Consider the following 25,126-nt stretch of genomic DNA (forward strand, 5'->3'; position numbering starts at 1 on the left):
TGACCCTTGTCATAGAGGGCATCAGAGTTGTCAGTCCAGTCCAGTTGCTTGTCCAGGTGCACTTCCAGCTCACACATTTCCTCACCACGTCGTCCTGCTCACCCAGGAAGGGTGACAGCACAGTACCCCGGGGAGCACCCGTGTTGCTCACTAACACATCAGACCGACATCCCTGCATTCTCACATATTTGTGGTGTACTTGTAAGATAGTCTGTGATCCATGCCACCATACCTCAGTCCAGCCGCATCACTGCAAGCTTCTCCACTAGCAGGTGTGTTTGGATGGTGTTGAATGCCCTGGAGAAGTCAAAAACCACGATTCTGACAGTGTTGTCCTTGGTGGGCCCTCAGAAAACTGGATGTGAGGACCCTCTGTCTTTGTGACTCACACACACCTTGTATTTGTTTCAGTGAGTTTACTGCTTTCTTCATGTGTTATATGTTATTATTGTCATACTTTAATGGTTATTTGTGCTTTAATGGTTACGCTCACAGTATAAGGCCCTGGATGGCGTCTACACAAGAATGATATGAACAGTGGTGGAAAAAATACTCAAATGTTTTACTCTGCAGTATAGAAATACTCGGAATTCAAAATTTACTTGAATAAAAGTACAAAAGTATTGGTATCAAGTACCAAAAGTAGAAAGTACTCATTATGCAGAATGTCCCATTTCACAAATTTCCGAATGTATAAAATGTATCAAAAAAGTATTTGAAAATAGCAGATCTACAAGGTCACAATGCGTTGTGATGCGATGCATTGTGAGCTTGTAGATTGTCTATTTTCAAATGGCATGAATGTGGCTGAAGTGGTTATTGTTTAATGTACTGTATGTTTTGTAGCCTAATAATAATCAATATCTATAAGTAACAAGTAGGCCTAACTAAAGTTTTCAGTAAAAGTATAATATTTGGATCCAAGATGTAGTGGAGTAGAAGTAAAAGTATTGGAAATTGGATATACTCAAGTACAAATACCTCAATGTTGTACTTAAGTAAATGTACTTACAGTTACTTTACACCACTGGATATGAATGACACTTGATGTCACCTGGGCGGACCACATCAGAAATGTCTAACACTATGGGGGGCTCCCACAGGTCACGGACAGGATCAGAGGGGGAAAGATGCGGCTCTCTGGGCACTGTGTCAGGCATCCGGAATTGATGGTGAGCCCACTGACACTGCAGGAGGCAACCCAAGGCACAGCCAGGAGGTGAATGGGGCCCACCACCTTCGTAGACCATAGACTGTAAAAAAAACATGGACGGTGCGAAGCCATTGCTTTCTATGCTGCGAAAATTGCGCTTTTTTGTCCCTTGAAAGGGTGTCGCCATGTTTTAATGGTACCCAAGGAATCATAAGTAATGCCATTGGCTGCCAACGGTCACGTGGAACCGCAGGGATACATGGGAGAATGTGGTGTTGAGCCTCCCGAAATAAAGCACACAAAGAAGAACACAGCCGGCTGGTATCAGTTTAGTTGTCCGCGCCCCCCGCAACTTTATCATCAATTTTAACATAAATGGGACCATATATTGTACAAAACGCATATCATGGTGATTGAAAGGCAGTTTTTTTTACCAGCGACAGGAACCATAAAGTATTTATGACGATGTTTATTAAAGTTAGAAAATCAAAGGGGGAAATGACTGGGGTCCAATGGAGAAATATTCTTTTTGGTACCTCGCGGGGGGAAAACAGCGCAACTAGCGGCCAATAATGGGATCTATCTGTTCCGGGAATGCTTCATGAATAATCCAGGCAACAACACGCCTGATGTAGACACACTGTGGTATGACAGCGGAGCCAGCAACACTGCAGAGCTCCAGACTGGGATTCTGGATAGGACTAGGAGGGAGGGGAGGGCTGTGATTCAGGCGTCCCGAGTTGAGTCTTTCGAAGGCTTTATCGATTGTTTATTTATTTTTCTACGTTTTTATCCTGAGATTTTGTAACCCATTTTTCACCCAGTGCCAATTGCCTAAACTGTAATCCTGGGTGCTATACTCTCTCTCTCTGCCAACCGAGGGAGAGCCCCGAACTGAGCTTCTTCCTTCAATGCATGAGGAGTGACAGGCGGCTACTTATCACCTGACAGGGGGGAGTTTCCCTGTTAGGATGTAACATGTGGAAGGAGCACGTTATTCCAACCAGACCAGGGGGAGGCAGTATAGAGACCAGTATTACTGCATGTTTTTTGTGAGGGTACCTACTCTAGGGGACATGGGGAGAACATGCAAACTCCACACAGAAAGGCCCTTTTGCCAACCCCCACCTAGGGTATGGGCAGTTGGGCACTGATGACATGGAGGAGAGAACACGCCCCCTGCGCCGCAGTGTCAAACCCGGGTCCTTCTAGCTGTGAGGCGACTGTGCCCCAAGACTTTATTTGTTTCTGACTAGGCCTATGGCAGGCAGCCAGGTCAGTCCATAGTTCTGTTAGTGCTGTTTGGTTGGTGACTGAATGTTTCAACTCTATTTCCACCTATTGGTGTCCTGTTACACTATGCACACCTGACCAGCTCAGGCACCGAACACCAGGTAGGATTTTAAGTCATCTTTATACTGAGAGGAGGGGTGTTCTCTGGGCTGTCTATAACGGAAACCTCAAAAATATGTGAATACTGTAACCTCTTTACTCTTTACATACGTGTTAATGAAATGATATGGTCGCACGAAACAAGATTTATTTACTATTTTCCTGATTATCTGATAAAGGTCGATGACATCGCTTTGGATTAGGAGCGTCTGCTAAACGCCTAAATTGTAAATGGTCTTTTATATTATATTAATACCATTTTTGTTACTACTTCTCATACTCTACCCATTCCCTTTTTGTTTCTTCCATACTACAGTGCTGCTATGGCAACTGAATTTCCCTAAGGATTAATAAAGGTCTTTCTTATCAAAGAACATTTCAAAAGTGCTAGGTGACATTTGCTGACTGTGAAGGTGGATTGGTCTGGTGCTCTGTCTCTGAGCACAGAAGTTTCAAGTCCCAGGTCTCCCGCAGATAATTGCTGGAGCACTTTAACATTTTGAAGGCTAGCATACAACACTTCAAAAGCACTAGGGGACAACTGCCGGTGCTGACTGAAGCTGTGATAGTGCAGTGATCTAGTGCTGCAGTCTCTAAAGATTTCCTTGTTTGAGTAGCAAGCCTTCCATCATTAAATGCTGGCGTTTTGAAGGCTAACATATCGAACACTTCAAAAGTGCTAGGTGGCATGTCAACTTTGAAGGTGTTATGGGACCGTCCAGTGCTCTAGTGCTGTCTCTTAGCACAGTTTCAATAGTTTGAGTTCCAGTTCTCCTGTATAGATACCGGTACATGCATGAGTATTTTTAGGTCTTGGTGTGCGACATACAAATCTTCAAAAGCATTACACCTGCTGACCATAATGGTGCAGTGTTCACAGGCTTCTACAATACAGACACGCAAAACTAATCATAATAACAATAATTATAATTATTCTCCAATACAATTACAACTTTAGTTACTACTAGTTACTTTGTCGATTTAAAATATTGTTACAAAACATACATTAAACATTCAGCCCTATAGACTTCTGCTATTTGAAAATAGCCTACAAGCTCAACACGTTGCAATGTGATGCATTGTGAGCTTGTTGATCTGCTATTTTCAAATGATTTTATACATTTTGAAAACATGAAATGGAAGATTTCTGCATAATGATTTCTTTTACTTTTGTTACTTTAAGTACATTTTGATTCCAATGCGTTTGTACTTTTCCTCAACACAATAGATTGTAGCCTACTTGTAAGAGTATTTCTGCATTGTTTCATAACCTCCAAAAAAAAGAAATAGTAATACTTAACTAATACATTAGTTAACTATTACTATTACATTACTTAGCATTTATTAAGAAAGGAATTCATCATTACTTACTGCTTTAGTAACACTATTAGTTACTTCGGTCAATTTTATGCCCAGCACGAGTGCTCATGCATATTAGGGGAAGGATACCAAGGATCCAGGGCTAGAGGGGAAAATTGAGACTTGGGAACCAGGCGCAAGGGGCCTTCACCGCTCCACTCGCATCCGACTCTGGGGCCTCTGCCTCGGTTCTGCAGAGTGGGAGACCACCCCCGGGGACCACCTCCAGGGACCCCTGGTGATATGACTGTGGATTATGGCTCTGGTGAACTAGGCGGCCGCCGCTCTGCTCCTATCCGACTTCGGGGCCTCGGCCTGGGACTGCAGCTCCGTTGGAGGGGTCATTTTTCCGGCAGGAGGTGGCGCAGCGCCGCCAGGGGGTCCCCAGAGCTCTGCGATACCTCCAGGGGTCCCTGGAGGGGGTCCCTGAGCATGTGCCACTCTGCAGTCCCAGGCCGAGGCCCCGAAGTCGGATAGGAGCAGAGCGGCGGCCGCCTGGTTCTCCAGAGCCATAGTCCACAGTCATATCGCCAGGGGTCCCTGGAGGTGGTCCCCCACTCTGCAGTCCGAGGCCGAGGCCCCAGAGTCGGATGCGAGTGGAGCGGTGAAGGCCCCTTGCACCTGGTTCCCAACTCCCAATTTCCCCCTCTAGCCCTGGATCCTTGGTATCCTTCCCCTAATATGAGCACTCGTGCTGGGCATAAAATTTACCGAAGAAAGTAGATCTACAAACCCCCCCCCCCCATGTAGGCTCATATGAATTAATATATTAAGTAACACCTTTAACTAATAGTGTTACTAAAGCAGTAAGTAATGATGAATTCCATGTACATCATCATGAATTGAAGCTTAATAAATGCTAAGTAATGTAATAGTAATAGTTAACTAATGTATTAGTTAAGTATTACTTACAAATATTTTTGTTTTTGGAGGTTATGAGAAAGTGTTACCGATACTTTTACTTAAGTAATTTTTGAGTAGCTGACTAATACCACCACTGGTGTTTGAAGAGGGGCCCTCATGACGGAGAAGGGTTTTCTTTTTATTGTATTTTTTCCTTTTTTCTTTTTCTCTTTTTCTCTCTCTTTTTTTTTTTGCTCCATCACTTATTTGTCTATTTTAATTGTTTGGCCTATCTTCGTTCGTAGTAAGTATTGGACTGGCCTTGCTCGCGAGGTCTGATGTTTAATTTGGCACTTTGTGAGTGCTTGCGCACCGTGCGCAGGTAGGCTACCCTGACTCCAGTCCCAATGACAGCCGCGAGGTGAAGGGGGGTGAATGCAGCAGCTGCCAGCAGCAGCAGCAGCAGAATCTTCTGACTCTATTAGTCCAGTCATTTTAGGCCAAAATTAGGCCAAACCTGGAACAAATTGCAATAGTAGCAAACTCAACTGATTTTGTATCCTCAATATGTCCTTAGTGAGGGAAAAAAAGTCCCAAGGAATCCCATCGGGGCAAAGTTTTGAAAACGACCTATCTACCTTCACTTACTATACACTACAATATAAAGGAAAAAATGACTGAAAAAAAATCTGCTTTAAGTGGGATGTGAGGGGTCAAACTAGGGGTTTTTAATTATTCTGAATCCATTGCAATCATTTGTTTTGCACGAAAAACATTCTTTGGGCCAGAAATGGCCACTCAAAACGTCAATTTTCATCAATTTTCATCAATTTTCAGTCTTTTGGGGTCCGTTTTTAGCCCAAGGAATGTTTTTCATGCAAAACAAATGCTTGCAATGGATTCAGAATAATTTAAAACACCTAGTTTGACCCCTCATATCCCACTTAAAGCATATTTTTTTTCAGTAATTTTTCCGTTATATTGTAGTGTATAGTAATTGAAGGTAGGTAGGTCGTTTTCAAAACTTTGCCCCGGTGGGATTCCTTGGGACTTTTTTTCCCTCACTAAGGACATAATGAGGATACAAAATCAGTTGAGTTTGCTACTATTGCAATTTGTTCTAGGTCTAACCCTAAAATGACTGGACTATATGCTCGAGGAATCTGTACCCCTAGTGGTGGTGAATAGAACGACTGCCTGTCTCTGACCATATGCTAATCAGTTGTGGACAAATATCGATCAGTTGCCACTTAACACGATTTGCGGCAAGGTCTCTGTTGGTTATTTTTGATTAAAAAAATAAATTAGTGTCTATAATATTACTCTCTGCACTTAAGAATTAGAGACAGCAGACTAACCAGACTATTTGGAATAGCAAAATCCTCAGTATAGGCCTAACACTCAGAGGGTAAAACTGGACCGGTTTGCTTTTAGAGAAAAGTTAGAAAGATCCAGACAAGACTTGAGTTTCACACAAGAGCGTTTAAACAGAAATATATTCTGTGTGGAAGAGAGAGAGGACATGGACTCAGAGAGAGAGAGAGAGAGAGAGAGAGAGAGAGAGAGAGAGAGAGAGAGAGAGAGAGAGAGGCATGAGGCTGGAGAAGAAGAAGCAGACAGTGTTGGATTCCTAACATTCTTGCGTATGCTGCGTGATTTATGGTGCTAATGGTGCCTGGGATAGGAGAGGGCTGAATAGGAGCCTTACCTCTGGTTGTCTTGCACATTCTGCTTGCAGACACTAAAAGCCAGGAGAGTCCACAGAGGAGTGCAGTAATTCTCTTGATGGGGTCAAGGGGGATCCCCAAGGGTCAATAAACACCCCCAAGGGCCCCACTATGCGAGGTGAACGCTCTACTTTTATTTCAACATATAAGTCAGCAAGTTGTTCTCTGATTGCAGCAGCCGCCAGTAAAGTTGTTATTTCCCACTTTTATAATTTGGTAACATCTGTTTTGGTTGAGACTTGGAGGCATGTCATGCTAAACATGAAACGCCGTCTTTAGATTCGGGACTTTGATCATAATGGCAATTCTTTAGGATCTGTGACAAGACAAATACTCTCTCAGTGCCATGAAACCATCTTTTGGTATGGTCTGTGATTCATTTCTTTTCTCTTTTTTTGGGGCCCTTATTTTGGCTGTTTTCCCACTGTCTTGTCTGCAAATGCTGTGGAACAATTTTGGGATTATAGTTGGGGGAAATAAATTCACTTCATATCGGAATCCCCTGTTGACTGTTCTGAATATGCTGTAAAAATAAAAAACATTGTTTATAAATGGCTCAAAAGATTCCTCAAAGACTTCACCACTGTAACCAATGGGCCTAAATGAATTGACATTCTTTAAGCCTCCTTTTTGGGAGTGTTTATCTGGATCCCTTCCAGCCTTCGACATCAGTCATCTAGTCTATGACATCAGTCGTCTATGACATCAGTCGTCTAGGATGTATCTATGAGTATGACTACAAATTTGGTTTCAGTGATCACAGCTCCATTGACTTCAACAACAAGTAAGACGCTATAAAATAAATTCTGTAAACAACAACAACTTGTTTCTTATTCCCATATGAGACCAAAATACTTCACCAGGAAATAATACAGGAGTGAAAATCAAGGTATAAAAAAGAGTTTACTTTGGAGAGGAAAAAATCAGACACAGGCAGACATACAGTGCACAGATAGATAGATAAATACAGTACCTTTATTATCCGAAGGGGGGAAATTAGTCGCCCGGAGGCAGCACAGCAGTATAAGGATATTTACAAAGTATGAAAATAATAATAAAAAAGAACAGAGTACAGTAAAGAGCAAGGTACATCAAAGAAAGGGAACAAAGAATATATACATAAAGTGTAAAAAAAACTGTCAATGCACAAAGTGAAACAGCCAACTTGAACAAAAAAAGCAAAAGATCAATCCTTAAGCATAGCTATCAATACGTGCTCAAACAAAAGTGTCCATAACAGATAGTCAGTGCTACAAGTATCTCACCGCCATGTCAAACACAAGCAAAATACTCAATACTACTAACACAAGCTAATGGTGCAGACTCAGAGCCAAACAAAAAATTGTCCAATGGTCAGTGCAAGAAAAACAAACTAAAAAAGAAAAAACAAGAAAGAGTGATGCAGCAAGACGCACATGAGCACCCTCCCTGGAAAGGTCCTTAGAGGTCAGAGTCAGTACAACTATAGTTCCAGTTAAATAAGACTACCGTCGTCCTAGGTTAGGAAGGTAGTCCTTGTCAAGCGTCTGTTGTGTGTCTCATTGTATAGTACAAAAGACTTTCCCAGTCTCTCGCATCTCCGTCCTGGGTAGGCAAAACGGTAATTTCCTCTCTTACTCCAGTAACTGAAGATCTCAAGGTGCATCACAGGCATAGAGGACCCATAGTGTGTTCTCTATCCTCTAAAGTTCATTGTTCCTCAAGTTTCCTCTAACAATCCTGTGTTTCTTAAACTAAGGCTAAACAACGGTATATGAATTTCAGTATAACCGTGGAACTCTTGAATTGGTTCTCAAGACACGTAGGGTCCTCGCTGGTAACTTTCCACTAGCCAGACCCAAGGTTGTTGTGTCCAGAGAGTGCTATACAGTGTATAAGCATGGAAAACCAGTGTCACACACCGTCCATATTAACATGGCAATATATTTATCAATAAAAAATGATATGATATTAACTAGTAAATATCAAAAATATCCTATCAGACGCCTCAGGGCGACAAGCGAGGTTGTGCCATGTCTTGGCCATCTGGCCAGTGATGTATATCGGACCAGTTACCCATATATGGAGACCCCTAATCTGAGTTGCCAGATGTAATTTTTTTCGCCACTAGGGGCAAAGGAGACCCCTAGCTTGTACCCATATATGGAGATACATGTACTGTATATGGAGATATTCTGTGAGAGCCCAAATATGCTTACTCAGTTATTCATTATGTGAAAGTCCTATGACGTCTATGACATCTGACATCATACATATACCCCTTTTATACCCATACATGGAGATCCCTGTCTGTAGAGCCAGCCACACAGATATGGGCTGTCTTGGCCATCTGTCTTGGCCATATATGGATTCTGTTAGTGTGGTATGTGGCAGATGTGGCCTCCATATAAGGGCATTCCCATATGAAGTCCTGTTAGATATGGGCTTAATATTTATGACATCAGGGAACTCCATATATGGGCATAAAAGGGATTCTGTTAGTGTGATTCCCCTGACATCACAGTGATGTCAGAGCGGCAAACCCATTCTGTTAGAGTGGTTCTCCTGACATCACAGTGATGTGACGTCAGAGTGTGATGTCTGAGCGGCAAACCCATAGACCGTAAAAAAGTGTACACGTACAGACGGAGACATGATGTGCCGTTTCGCATACTAAACTGCGACCTTCATCGCAATAACATTTAGAGGAAAGAGTATACTGGAGGTAGGCGACATGCATAGAAGTTTGGCACTGTTCAGCAGTTTGCAATTAGCGCACGCACGCACAGGCACACACACGCACGCACACCCACATACACAGACCTTGTCATAGACGACTAGCCTCTTGCAGGACCACGTCGTAAAAAGTGGTGACCCTGGTCATTAAAACGGGGCAGAGGAAATGTATAAGTGACTCTGCCTAAGCCTATTTTATCTGATAATGAACCAAAATACTGAACTTTTATGTGGTGGCCCTTCTCAACGGATTCTGCTCATTTTATAACCATTAACCTTCTCATCCTTTTCCTCTGTGTTCTCCTCGGCAGTAACTCTACTGGCCAGCATGTCTTTTCCAGGTGTTTGTTGCACAAGATGATTGTTAAGTATCAATTTCCTGTGTCACCTTTATGGGTTTTATTTATTTGTCCGCTCCTCCATGTGGAACCAAGCCCGGGCATCACTCAGGTGGATGGATTATAACTCACCTGCTACGACTCATCAATCTTGGGAATTTGACTTCCTGAATCTCATACAACTGTTACTGTCATATTACGGCACAGCATTATCAAGATCAATGGCATTTTAAATGCATTCCAGTTAAGGATGATCGGTGACGATAAAAAAAAAGGTATGTTTTGATGAAACTGTCCCTGTCGCAGCGGGCCCCCAGAAGAGCCACCCATAGCCTACCTATAGGTCTAATTATAGTCTAGTACTCTAGTTCTGCCTGTGAAAACTGACAGAAAAATTGATGAACTTGTAATCACACCAGCAGCCTGGTAGGCTAAATGTCACATGTTGATAGTCATTGATTGCTCGAGAGTGATTGAGCCGCCGATGGCTTTATCACACCGCTTGTAATCAATGCGCACTATCAGTATGATTATTCTGGCATACAGATACACGCCTTATGGAAATATTTTAGAGATGGCTGAGATCATGAACATAATGAATATTCTGAAATCATGATAGGCTACTCATCATACTGATGTCAGTACCCTGGCTGTATATGAAATTGAAAACGTCACTAAATTTAGATTAGCATTTTTTCCCCTGAATTAGAAATGACAGATGGGCCTACACATGATTAATAGAGGTGCTATTTTATTTGTTCATATTTTGTAATTAACCAGAATATCCTTATAGCTGCAGGCGGTATACTAAGACAGCAGCCTTATAGTAGACGATGCTGTTGCTCCCTCTTTCTTCCCCTGCAGTGAAAACAACGAGGAAGAATATTTGTGGTATACCGTATGCAGCAATGATGAACATTTCCCCCTGTTTCATGTTTAACCCTGCTCATTTCCCACAGTAAGGAACTCCGGAAGCACACAAAGTGTGCACAGCGGCTTTGGTGCGAGATGACTGATGGCTTGTTGTCATGATGTTTGGGATTGTGCCGACTCGAAGGCTCTTGGCTCACAGGACCTGTGAAGCCTGCTGCAGTATACAGTAAAGCAGTGGTTTTCCAGCCCTTTTCATATCAAGGATATTTATTTGGCATTTGAGCCACAACGGACCACCATTTGATGAGATTTTGCCTCTCAGACCCAACACTTAAAATATTAGATTGTGTTTATGTGGTGCCATAAGAGAGATAACAGGCAAACGTTGATCAAAATAACATTCTTCTATATTTTCTCTAATTGTGTAGACTTCTTGTAAATTAAGTAATGCAGATGTTTAACAATAATTTAACTCTTTAGAGGGTAACATGAAATGGACCCAATGACCCACAAGGGTCCAATTGATTTCATTTTACACTCTTAAGAGTTAGAGCTCTATATAAAGGTCCATTTGGTTACCAACTCTCCATCATTTAGCTAGGGACCACCTGGAACCCCCTCAAGGACGACTGGTGGTCGCCGGACCACTGGTTGAAAACCACTGCAGTATAGGATACTACACTAGGCTGTTATGTTATAGAAAGTCCCAGTATTAAAGGCATTGCTTTCATTGTCATGCTGTGTATAACCTATGCAGAATGTGGTTAAGTGTAATGTATAGCAGGCTATTTGAACCATGGTGGATTCCCACCATGGGATTTATGATTATGGTTTCATGTCTATACTGTCACTGTGACAAGCTTCATAGTATTCAACAATGGAGCAAGGACAACGTCTGATCTTCATACAATGACCACAAAAATCTTTCTAAGGATTCTGTGTGGGCTGAATAAACGTCTAAGCTATACCGCTGACATCACTATTCATCAAAAATGTCAATATTTGAAATAAACTGACATGCTCCATCAATCACGTGGATGGCCATTGTTCAAATGGTCAGTCAGTCAGTGTGCCATGCTGGAATATCTGTGTCTGAATGTCTATGCTTCATCCTCAGCCATACCGTCTGTCTGTCGATTGATTGATTGATCGATTGATTGATGCACAAGATACAGTCAGAAATTTGAACTAAAAGGATAACACCAAAAAGTCCTGTGGACATGAATTGTGGTCCTTTGTATTCAATTCATCAACATAACATGGAAAATAACTGTCTATCTATCTCACTCTGCCTGCCTGCCTGTCTGTCTGTCTCATATTTCCTTTTATGATGATGATTTCACCTTGATAGAAAAACTTGTTCTATGTGAACGTTGATTTAGACATGGCCGGGGGAATCGCCCGGTCCTGATCCCTCCGTGCGTCAAAAACCCTGGACACTGCATTAACGGCAGTGACCTCCCCTGGTTGGCGGTGACAGTCATCTGTCAGCGCTGGTTAATTCCCCGGTCCTCTGAGGGTCGAGAGATGACAAATAATGAGGCCTGCCAACGGTGGAGGGTTAGACAAGGGTCTGGTGGTGTCAGGGGCGTCACACCAAATTCTGGGCCCTGGGTACAAGGATTCACTGCGGGCCCCCCATGAATGTTAACTATTGAAAAATAGCAGATATACAAGCTCACAGCGCGGCACCGAGTGCCGCGCTGTGAGCTTGTATATCTGCTATTTTTGAAAAATCGTGAAAATGTGTGCAAGAAACCTATGTCAAGGACCCCCAAGATGATATGTATTTGGCCACGGACCCCGATCTCAAAATATTTAGTTCCAGGGACCCCCAGAAGCAAAATTTGAGTTAGAAATGTTCGCTTAAAAAATACATATATTCAAAGATTTTCACACATTTTCACAACTTTTCAAAAATAGCAGATCTACATGTGAGCTTGTATATCTGCTATTTTTCAATAGATAAAGTTATTAGGGCCCCTCCACCTTGGGCCCCAGTAACTCAGTCCCACTTTCCTACCCCTTGTGACGCCCCTGCTGGTGGTGTCAGCAGCCCCCAGTCTGTAGCATCATTACAAGCCACTGTCAGCAAGGGGTGAGGGGGTCAATACGAACCCAAGGAGATAATCCTAGCATGGGCCACCGTGATCCCAGGGCCACGGCTTATATTGACACACATCAGAGCAATGGAGGCAAACAAATTAGCATCAGTCAATATCCCCTCGCTCCTCCCTGACACAGCCACCCAAAGTGCTGCTGCCATGTTTACCTCACCTCCAGTCATAACAATAGAGACAATGGACGTGCGTGTGTGTGCGTGCGCGTGTGCACGTGCGTGTGTCAGGGACGGGGAGGGAGGGACTCAGGAGGGAACATGATGGAAAAAGCATGCAAGCAGTTGAGTTTTCAAGAGGAAGTTTCAGAGATGTGTCTCTGTGCCAACTCTGAAAGACTATATTTACAGTGTTCACTCATCCAAGAGACCATTGACAGAATAAGCCTATTTCTGGACAGTATGGAAATTGCATTCCCAGTGTGGTTGGAGGGGAATCAGCCCTGTTCGTTTGGAGGGGGGAAAACGTCAGATTATTTTCCTCAGACAGCCCTTACCGAATTTGCCTGTTTAAGGGGATGCAAGCTGTCCAGTCAGAGGAGCCAAGCTCAAGATCGCTTGTTTTCCGTGCTGAGTGTGATAATATAACTTCTGTTGCTGAGGGGAGTCGGGGCAGCGAGGTGGAAAACACTTCAAATATGCTAATCAAACATATGGCACTTCTAGAAATAAACACGGACCGGTGTCCTTGTCCTGTAAGATAAAAAAAAAAAAGGTTACTTGTTTTTAAATGTAATTTGAATGCGTCCGACCGCCGTGATAGGCTACGGCTGTGGCGCAATTTTTTTTTATATTCGTTTGCATATGGGAACCGAGAGATTGCTCACACCTGTTTTTTCCACTCCTTTTCCACCCTTTCTGCAACCCCTTTTTCAACCCGGCTCCCTCACCCCCCCCCCCCTCCCTCTGCTGAAAGCCATTACAGAAATACAATTTCTAATACCTCCACACAGGTCTTCGATCGACTGCAAACAAATTTATATTCAGGCGGTAAACAGAAAGCTGCGGAGATTTATTTATTGAGTGTAGAGGAGAGAAACAAGCTAGCGCGTGAACCCTGAGTAACCTCCGAGCTGACACGAAGATGGATAAGTGTACCATGCAAATGCATGGAGGGAAGGGATATATTGCACTCAGTCATTCAGCACCTCGCTGCCTGTAGAATTCCATTAACTCCCCCAGCTGGGACCATATTTCTGTGTTGTAAGAATGCAGTTATAAGTTGTTCATTACAGGGAATTGTTTTGTAATTACTGGGGAGACTTAAGAGAGATGCAAAATATGGCTTTAGATGACGATTAACAAACACCTATTGGTTTGTTTTAGGTTTTTTTTGCCGTTTATACTGAACGGTAATATTGGGATTGCTTATGACTAATTTATGAAATTAACAATAATTAACATTTAATTAATCTGTTTATTATTCATTTAATAAAATAATAATAATACAATAATAACAACAACAACAACAACAACAACAACAACAACAATAATAAATAGATGGCCTACATGTCTTCTTTGTATTAGGCCTACTTTGTATTATTTAAATTTATTGGAGTGCCAATATAATTTTAAATGGCAGAGATGCAAAAAATAATGCTATAATAATAATAATAATAATAAAAATGATGCATGAACTAAGCTGTGTAACTATACTTCACCTCGTCTCAACTTTAATGATCTGACTTATATTTTTAGTTTGATAAAGAAACGAACCAGAGACACTTTAAATAAGTTTGCGCTCAGGACAGGACGTGTAAAGACCACACAAATATAAGAGGCTAATTTATATACATTTCTAATAGCCTAATTTTAGAGTTGTAATTTAGGGCTTTGCCTTTGTTGGCCCGCATGAAAACATCTGTGAAGAATTATTTTAACTGTACATTGATTTCCCGTCAATCAATCCACGGCCTCTTCAGCGTCAAACGATTAACTTGGTCCACTTGGAGATCATATTTGCATTAGTACGTCGATATGTAGTTATCATAAAATTCAATGTTTTCCTAAATAAATGTGAAATTAAACACCAAACAGTGATTTTTGACTTGTAGGAAAAGTAGGTCACCAAAAAGAGAGAGAGAGAGAGAGAGAGAGAGAGAGAGAGAGAGAGAGAGAGAGAGAGCGTGCCATGACATTTTCTCTATGTAGGTCCACTGCAAATAACTTTGTCTGGAGGAAGTAGAAGTTATCTATCTGTTAGCCTGTCCTGTAGGAACCAAAATGCAACAACAATTATTTGATTGCTTTAATATGCTCTCAAAACTACGAAATACGTTCTCTAGCAACTTAATTATAGGCCTGGATCTTACAACGTCGAACTGTCAAATGTCACCTGTTTGTTTCAGAACTTATTTCAATGCGTTGTGCTGTTGTTTAGACATGCGAGGAAAAATACATTGTTTTGTTGAGGGTTCATGCTTTTCATGCTTTCGACCATACTGTATTTTAACTTGGAATGAGAGCATGTCTTCTCTGTCAAGGAGAACTTCTTGATCTTCGCTCGGAGCCATTTTGTATTTGTTCGAGGCTAATTACAAATCTGCTGCCACTGAACCTCTAAATACCAGCTGTCACGACCTCTGAACCCATTAAGTGTGCCTTTCACATGACCTAAGCCCTTTACTAAAGAGGGCCTCGGGTTTTTCAAGAAGCCCTCGCAGATTTGCATAATCCATTAGCTGCATCATTGTATATTATGTTAATTCAGCCTCGAAAAAGTTGTTTTGAATGCAGGTCTGGTCTTTATAATAATAGGACTCTCGAGGCAAAAGGCAGCAGTGCACGTTGAAATCAGCAGAGGACCGCGCTATCGACGTGGAACTGGATAAAGTAGAGAGGTAATGATCTTCAATTACAGTGCACTGTTGTCCAAAGAGGGGTTAAACACATTTGGCATATAATCTTACCTGACTGAATAACATGCAGGCCCTGTGGCCCTCATCACCTCTGAGACAAGAAACTCGCTTGTACAGCCTGACATGACATTCAAATAATCTGAATGCCCCCTGGTCATAAGAGGGCCACACTGACGGGGGGTTATTAAAATGTTGACCCGAAATGAGTTTGCAACTTGCTTATGGCTCGGCCTAATCAGTGTCGTCTCCGCTTGATGACAGAGATGTCCAGCTATTGGCCAAGACCAAGAGGGCACGTCATCTCCATCAATCAGGGGATGTGTTCCTCCACTAAGGGATGTCCCCATGGTCGTCCAGCCGCCTGACCATGCGTTACTGGCTGCTTGAGAGGCCGGCCATGAATCGCCACCCTGTCCAATGATTATGCAGGGGATAGGGCGATAATGACTTCCTATCAAGAGTTAACGGCCGGGGGAGAGGAGAGCCCTCTGTTCACGGGCTGCTACCTACCGAAAGAGGTCAGAAACCAGGACCTCGATCACAGGCTGACTCCTCCTGAACTCAGGGCTCATCGCGACGAGGAGGGGAACTTAGTCGTAGAAGTTGACACGGGATTTTCGTCGCATGATCGCCGCCGGCACTCGCCTCGCTCTCCCCCCGGCAGTAACGCTGGAACCGCGGGGTTAGCTCTGTGCAGCTTCTCGGACAGCCCTCCACTCTGCTCCCAGAGTCCGGGCTTTTCAACCCCGGCCTGCCCCCACCACTACTCCCGCGTCCCTGCTTCGCGCTGCACTGATCAGGGGCAGGACTTTCCAGGACTTGGATACTGCGCGTCAGCTGGCGGCGAGGAGGTGCACTCCGACTTCGGGTCACTGCATCATGAACATATTCAAATCTACGCGCACGATCATGGGCCTAAGATTCATGTCGCCGTCGTGGAGAGGTCAACCAGCTTGCACTCTGGCTGTAACGTGGCTGATAACGAAAGGAGTACAACTTTTGCCTGGATGAAAGTGAAGAGAAGTCAGCACCGGGCTGGTAAGTGGTTTGGTCAACAGTGGGTGCAGCGTTGCATGTAGAAAATAAAGAAACAAGTGAACTTTTACATCACTACATCACAACGAATTAGCCTACTAAAAACATCTACTTTGCAATTACACTTTTGCGTCGCCACACTCGTAGCCCTAAATCGTAAAAAAGTTATGAAACAAACGAAGGACTTCGTTGAACTTTTCTCTGCGCAAGCTAAAGCTGACGTGCTCAGTACGTCACCACGCAGAATTTAGCACACTCATCTTCAACAACAACAAAAAACGAAAATAAAATGGAATGTGTTGTATAGTTCTTATCCGAATAATAGCACGTCGAACCTTTGGTGTGTTAGAATAAAAGCAGCAATAACTGTTTAGCCTAAAGCCTATATGTACCTCATTTGAATATGCATATCAGGACTCGGTTAGCCATTTCCCTAAGGGTTCGTGTTAATCTATACGACTAGTGATTTGTTTAATAATTTTGCCCCTTTTCCCGTGCAAATGTAACAAATTCAGACAATATAAGGAGAAATGGCAAAGCAAAGGGGCCTGCTAAACCTCCGAGTTTCAAACGAGAAAATTATCAATTATTTACACTTGCCCTTACGCTAACCAGTTCCCTCTGAATAATGCAACAACCCACTGCCTGTATTGAGATTCGCATGGAGTTGAGTAAAACTTACTCTTGTAAGCCGAAGTGCTCCCTGACTATTGATTAGTTGTCTGTTTGTAATGAGAGCCTTGGGTATTGATTTCAGTTTCCAGTACCTTTACATGTGTCCACCTTTTTAACATAATTGCTGTCAGAGATCATCATTGCCCTGACTGATGACTTCTGGGCTGGGAGCTGTGCACAGAAGTACACATCTTCGTTAAAGAAAATAAAAATAAAAACCAATGGAAAATATAGAAACTGCCCACAGACCCTCTCCTCTCTGTTGTTCGAGTTATATTTCATAAATATTTTCTTGTTTGATCAATAATGTAAATTGACTGACTGGTTGCTGTGCATTGCTTGGAATGGAATCCATGCATTTTGCATATATGAGGATTTACATTGTGCCAGTCTGCTTTAAACATGCTGCATATCATTTCCAGTGTTAGCAACCATTAGCTTCTGGGTGTATTGGTGAGAAACATGGCTATTATGACTGGAGTGCTATATGACCACAAAACAATGCAATATAACTATGACTGTGCTTGTTCAAAATTCAAAGATAGTGGGTACAGATAGGCCTCAGCTAGCTAAACATCTTTCTAAGCCATATACAGTATGAGCTAGCTAAAGGGAGGTGGAACGTGACATCCATATCATATCTAAAGGTCTATTTTCGAGACATGAATATTATCAAATTTGTTTGCCCAGCCAGATAAGACGAGATAACAGCACGCATGCAATACATTTTGAGCTGTAACAAGACAAATTCACCCTGCACGCACACACACACACACACACACACACACACACACACACACACACACACACACACACACACACACACACACACACACACACACACACCCCCCCCCCCCCCCCCCCAGTAGACCATATACTTTTCTGAACACATGAGTTTCCTCAGCGTTCATTTACTGTATACACATAGCTCTGAGAGAGTGTATGCGCATGGGTCCATTTGATTACAATTGTAAACTCTCACATGCAGTCAAATCAACTCTCAGAATATTACATGTTAGCCTATACTCCTTGTATCCTTGTAACATCTCTGAAGGGTTATCATCCGGGTATACGAGTAGCTCATTAGTACTATACTGTGTTACTTGTATTGGTGTCATTAGTGAAAGCATGCATTACTCTGGAGGCTGTATTGGTTTTGGCACAAAACAAAGCCTACCGTATTCTTCTCTATGTAGAAAGGCCCCCGCAAACCCTGTTTAACCTGATCTCCTGGCTCAGTGTATATACTCCCAGTGCGTCATTCTTCAATTATGCTTTGACAGCACCTGAATTACTGTGGGCTGGATGCCCAGATGACTGAGGCACTGTGTATCGATCCATCCCTTTTCTTCTTCCCTCTCCTTGGCTTCATGGAAGGCCCAGCCATTCCCCCTCCACTGGCTGGCTATTTCTAAGCGTGCAAGTCATTCCTCAAATATTTAGTTTGATTCTTTTATGCCTTCTGGCCGGCATCAGTTCTATTATCTTAGGGGCCATTCATCAGAATGTGCATGTGATTTGCTCTCCTGAAGCGTAAGTGCTTAATTATGTTATTTCTTTTGCATCGGGTTCTTCATATTCACTGCACTTCCATTCGCAGCTAGGTAACCTTGACATTCATTTCCTTAAAACTGGGATGTCGACATTTATCCCATCAACTGACCTTTCCATCTGCTATGCTGTTCACAGTGGCTAGAGGCCTGTTAACCTTCCTCTCTCAGTGAATTGTGGTGGGAGATGTTGTACTACACCTATACTGACTCCATTATGCAGCATGCAACACATTGCCTCTGCTCCACACGCCCACTGACAACTGGCCACAGTGTCAGCACAGAGAAATCAAGATAGAGTTGCAGCTTCTGTCATTCATCGCGCATAAGTGGCACAGACGATACTTTAATGTGTATTACCTATACTTCCAAAGGAAAAATGGAACCATTTAACCTCTAATGAGACATTTAAGAATGGGGGAAAGTATTTGTAAACTCTTAAGCTGTCATTCGACGGCCTATAGGTCGGTTATTGATGCTTGTGACCAATATGCAGCTTTGAAATACAACTAAATTCAAGATTGAATGTCTTTATTGTTACATCTCATATATGAGTAAATGATAACTTCAATTATTATCTTATCATTGTAGCAGCAACAGCAACAATAACAAAGATTTAATGTAAGAATAACAACATTAAGTAGACGATAAAGAAAAGTACCGTACCGTACATGAATCAATCATAGCAGCACACTTTGAGTGCTCGAAGGTTCTGTGTGCAAGGGTCCTACTTCTGTGTGTGTGTGTGTGTGTGTGTGTGTGTGTGTGTGTGTGTGCGCGTGTGTGTGTGTGTGTGTGTGTGTGTGTGTGTGTGTGTGTGTGTACGTACATACATACTGTACATACATCATACATACGGTACATACATACATACATACATACATACATACATACATACATACATATACATACATACATAGGCTACATACTGTACATACATGCATACATACATACATACATACCGGTACATACATACATACATACATACATACATACATACATACATACATACATACATACAATCATACAATCATACATACATACATACATACACATTACACATACAAAGATAGATAATATGTACGCACGCACGCACGCACGCACGCACGCACGCACGCACGCACGCACGCACGCACGCACACACACACACACACACACACACACACACACACACACACACACACTTCATACATACTGTACATACATACAAAAACTAAATCACTATGAGTGAAATCACTATTGAGTGAATACAATTATTGTATACCATCTGCATCATGTTTCTCTGTGATTCAGCATAATTTGTGTTTTTGCACATTTATGACCATCAGTCGCTAATATGCTTATTTTACAAGAACAAAAACTAAATTCAATTCTAATGTAATATATTATTCCCTTTGCAAAATTTGTTCCCCAAGTTAACACAAGTTTTTGGGACAGTTAGACACATAGATAATATTTTTTTTCAAACACATAGTTATTAGAAATATTTTTTAATTAATTCATTTTTCTTCACTTTTATTGCTGATTTTGATATTTCATTTGTTAATATTTTTGCACACATTATAAAAGTGTTATATAGGCCTAAGTATGCAAATCAGACATTTCAAAGTTTATTCAGAAATAAGACTGTTTTGGATCTGGAATTATTATCTTATTTTTGGGGAGATATATGACTTACTTATGTATTTGTCTATTTTCCCAAAACTGATTTTGTGCTACTATTTTGTGATGTCGTTCATCCTCCCTGATAAGTGTCCTCATGTCTGTCTGTCTCCCCAGACAACACGCACAGGACATGTGGTCTGAACATCGTTGGCTCTGGCCTCTGTGATGCTACTGACGAAAGCGATCACAACATCAACATAGACGGCCATCACCACCACCCCGCCAACGGGACGTCGCGGACCAGCTTCAGCACCAAGCAGCTGACAGAGCTGGAGAAGGAGTTCCACTTCAACAAGTATCTGTCGCGGGCCAGGCGATTGGAGATCGCCGGCTGCCTGCGGCTCACGGAGACGCAGGTGAAGGTTTGGTTCCAGAACAGACGCATGAAGCAGAAGAAATTGCAGAGGGACCGGCCTCTGCCGGACCCGCCGGGGCCCGTGGCGGTGACACCGCCGTCACGCTCGGACAGTCTGGACCTCACCGCCACCACCACCTGCCCCCCCTCCCCTGAACCCTCGTCTTCTCCAGACCACCTGCCCATGCAGCGCTCCGACCTGCAGGCGCTGCTGGCCCGTGCGCTACGCAGCAAGGTCGCCGACGCTGCCAATGTCGTCGCCCTCCAAATGCTTTGATTCCCAAGTTTGCATCGGTCTCAATCAAGCGATCACCCTCTATTTGCGTATAGGAAGGACAGGCCTAATCCACTGTTTTCCATGCATTTTATGGGTCCCTTAATGAAAAAAAAGAACATTCCCCCAAAAGCTAAGATTTTCATGAATACAAAAATATATAATGATGTATCTAAGTAATTTAATTAATAAATAAAATCAAAATATAATAAATTACATAAATTAGAAATCAAATGTTTAAGAGTAGTGGAAAAACACGTTATGAGCTTGTAGATCTGCTGTTTTCACCAGTTTGGGTCCGGGAAAAAGTTTAATTTCTCTTTTGGGTCTTGAGCTAAAAAGTTTGGGAACCACTGATTTAATCTGTCCAGTCTGTGCCTCTCTGCCTGGCCGTGCTTGTACGTCCAAGAACGGGTTAAAGCCATTTGTCATCGTCCCTGGCTTCAGATTGGTGCAGCACACGAGTTTTGATTTGAATATTAAAATTCGAGCCATTAAATCGCACGCTTGCACAACACGATGTAAATGGCGAAAACAAAATACTTTAAATTGACCGTAGAGACTTTTGTTTGTTTCCATTCTATTTATTTGAGTAATCGACTTTATATTTAAACCTATTTGTGTCATTAAAGTGAACACTCCCATAACTTTGCCCAAAGTTTGTTGTATATAATCATTTGAAGCTGTGATTTTGTTTCATCTCAGGCATATAGGCCTACGTGCAATATTGAAACGGGGACTCGGGGAGCAAATGCATTTTGAAAATTCTACTTTATTATTAATTCATTCCAATGTTATAGCCTAGGCGGCATGCTTTCAGCAATTTGAAGGATTCCTATAGGGAACTTAAACCAAGAGCTTTCTCTGTTGAATAAGAGAATGCCTAATTATGTCTTGTCTCAATGCACCGTGCTTATTTGTTCTACAAGTGTTTACATTAATGCACAAAGTCAGGTGCACCTGTTGTTGGCCTCGCTCTTCTTTGGAGCTTTATACAATTTTATGATTTGAGATAAATTACATAAAAGCTAAACAATTAACAATCACCATCCTGATGTATTTTATATTTTTGATGTCTGTCCTTTTTTTTATTCTTCTACTCTTTGCTAATGGTTTTCATTAGGCTACATGAACCGAAGGATTACATTCCCATAATTGACTGATAGATTTATTGACCACAAGGTATTAAGTGTATCGATCCGACTGTTTGAGGAACATGTCTATACAAACATTTGCATGCACCCTCAAGTGCATGCAAATGTTTGTACATGTATGTTTAATTTTAATTGCATATCGCACCTCGAACGGGATCTTCATCGTCTTTTATCGCTTTATGCACACCAGACAAATGAGCATTTAGCTTGATCACATATACAGTACAGACAGTAGACGATAAAACGCTCACTGCACTGTTTGCAGACCTACCAATAAATCGCCAGTGTACAGCTCGATCTACAGTTACAGTGCCTCTCTTGCAATCCTTTTAGATTCACATCTCATAAAAAGTAAACGATCTGTAAAGCTGGACCTTTAAACACACTTATAGCCACAGCCAAGCAATAGTCAATCAGGTTAATGTCAATTACAATATCAAGATATAGGCTTACAATCACAACCTCGTGTATAACTGAATGGTATATTGCTGTTTAGATTTCCCTTAGCAATAGACTATTTAGAGACGACTTGCAACTTCATAACAAATGCTTCATTAGTTAAAAAAAATATAAGGAGAAAAAAAATAAGAGTATAATGAGGAAAACTTGTCAAACGTTTTGGGAATTTCTACTGGGGAAATGCTACAATCACTATCCATTTCTTTATGTATCTCTTAACTGTCCACAGGTGCCGCCATTGAAACAGCTGTATTTCAATAATGGCACCAATCGGAATAATAAGACAAAATTGCACTTCTCCGTGAGTTAAGGCTGCAAGGCCATAATACGCTAATATATGCAGTTACACCAGAGTTCACCTCTCACCTCCTGACCTTTGTCTTGCCTCAGGACACCGTTGACCCGGTCAGTGGCTAAAGGGACAGAAAGATCCACCATTAATTTGGGTGACCTCGCCGTCTAAGCCTTTTTTTCCTCTCTCTTTCTCTCTTTTCCCTTCTTTATTTCCCAACAAGCGACTCTGGACGCTTTTGTTCCCCTGGTGGAGAATGTCCGGACAACAATATTTCATCTGAGACTAAGTGAAAAGAAGGGCAACTAGGCCATATGATAATTATTCCTATTAAAATTCCATACCAGGCGGGATAATACCTTTTTTCTTTTTTCTTTTTTTTACACCTAGTGGTAACTTAATTGTATGTCTTTATTTTTTTAATAAGGGGAACATATGTGTTACATGCGAGATTATACTTTATTATAAACTGGATGAATGACTTCTTTTTACCTAATAGTATTTGGATATATTATGCCTATACTTTAATAACGACCTTGATGACTTCCTTGATCAAAAACTTTATTGTTAAAAGTGATTAATTCTAAATTAAACCGTAAAGAAATATTTAGGATAACTATTATTCCTTATTGAAACAATGCCTATCTTCTTTGTGAATAATTTAAAAACATTTATCCAATATGTCCTTATTTCAATATAGTGTATTATTTCCAAATGTGTCAATATATTAAGGAACAAAATGTAACTTTTTAAAATGTTTTAAAATTCTAGCATAAAATGCTGGATTTAATTAAAAAAAAAGGCTCTCTGAAAATGCACTTTGTTGAGCCCAGTTTATTTCCATTTGAGCAAATACATATACACTGTTCAGCTTGCCAGGCTATATTAAACATCACAAAATAGTCACGTCAATAATAGCTTAATAACACAAAAGTAATTGTTCACGAAAAAAGTGCCAGAGTCTTTTAAGCACAAAATAAATGTCCATTTGTAATGATGATGATGACAATTATGATGATGGCGATGTTAGTAGGACTGTATTATTATTATAGCATAATGAATATCCAATGGTCCTGATGCATGTGTCCACTGTCCACGCCGAGGAGAATCTGACCTTATAAAAGGTGCTTTGGTCAGCTCCTGTGATAATGTATTCTAGCCATGGGGCGACACAGTAAAATCATCTGTGTTTAATTTATCCATTTGTAACTCTCAGAGTTAAATTAACACTAAAGTATTTTACTGTGTGGTAAAGAGCCTTATAATGTGCATAGAGGTTTTTTGGGAGCATATACTGTAAAGTCATCAGTGTTACTTTAACTCTGACAGAGTATTGGACCCTAGTGTTAATTTACAGGAAGTTTTCAGAATACCAAAACTGCTCTGTTATAATACATTTAACTCTGAGAGTGTAAAATGCACCCTCTGACACTTTCAGAGTCAAGTGAACACCCAAGACTTTGCTTTATATAGATTTTAGAAGTTTTCAGAAAACCAAAACGGCCCCCATTATACTTTATCAATTTTTTTTTTTATTGGACAGTTTATTCAAAAATATCCCAGAGAATAGCTTCCAAAATTGTGTTATGAAGTATTGAAGAGTGCCAAAGTGCAGGTGGGGGCAGTGGGAGGGCGGGGAAGGAGGTGAAGGTTGGCAAAAAAGAAAAGAAAAAAGGGAGGGGGAGAATAGTTGATTTATTTTGGGTGAACTATCACTTTAATTTTGTCCTCTGGCAGTTTCAACATTTGCCTCTCAATTGATGAGAGGAGGCCTGCATTGTTTGTTCAGACCTGACATTTAGTTTGAAACCGTTCAAGTGTGACTGTCCCCCTGATGAATCTGTGCTCGTCTGTAACTCTGTTCACAAGACAGACAGCTGTGCCATGCCTACACTGTAAAACTCTGAGTGTTATATGTCTTTTTTTTGCCAGAAAAACTCATTCTGATCATTGCTACCGGTATATAGAGCTTGTCTGTCTGTCTGTCTGTCTGTCTGTCTGTCTGTCTGTCTGTCTGTCTGTCTGTCTGTCTGTCTGTCTGTCTGTCTGTCTGTCTGTCTGTCTGATTGATTGATTGAATACATAATACGTGCAACACAGTAGACCTACAGAGGTAGAATTATTCATAATTATTTATAATGCTTAAAGGATAACACAAAAGGTTTGAGTCTAAAGAGTTTGAGAGACAGGGAGACCCCAATTATAATAAAGAGCTTTAACTAAAAACAAACAACAACAAAAGTTTTATTTTAACCAAAAATATCACTTACTGCACCTTAAACTCCAAGAGTGT

The sequence above is a fragment of the Nannobrachium achirus genome (assembly GCF_963921795.1).
Source record: "Nannobrachium achirus genome assembly, chromosome: 9".
Taxonomy (NCBI): Eukaryota; Metazoa; Chordata; class Actinopteri; order Myctophiformes; family Myctophidae; genus Nannobrachium; species Nannobrachium achirus.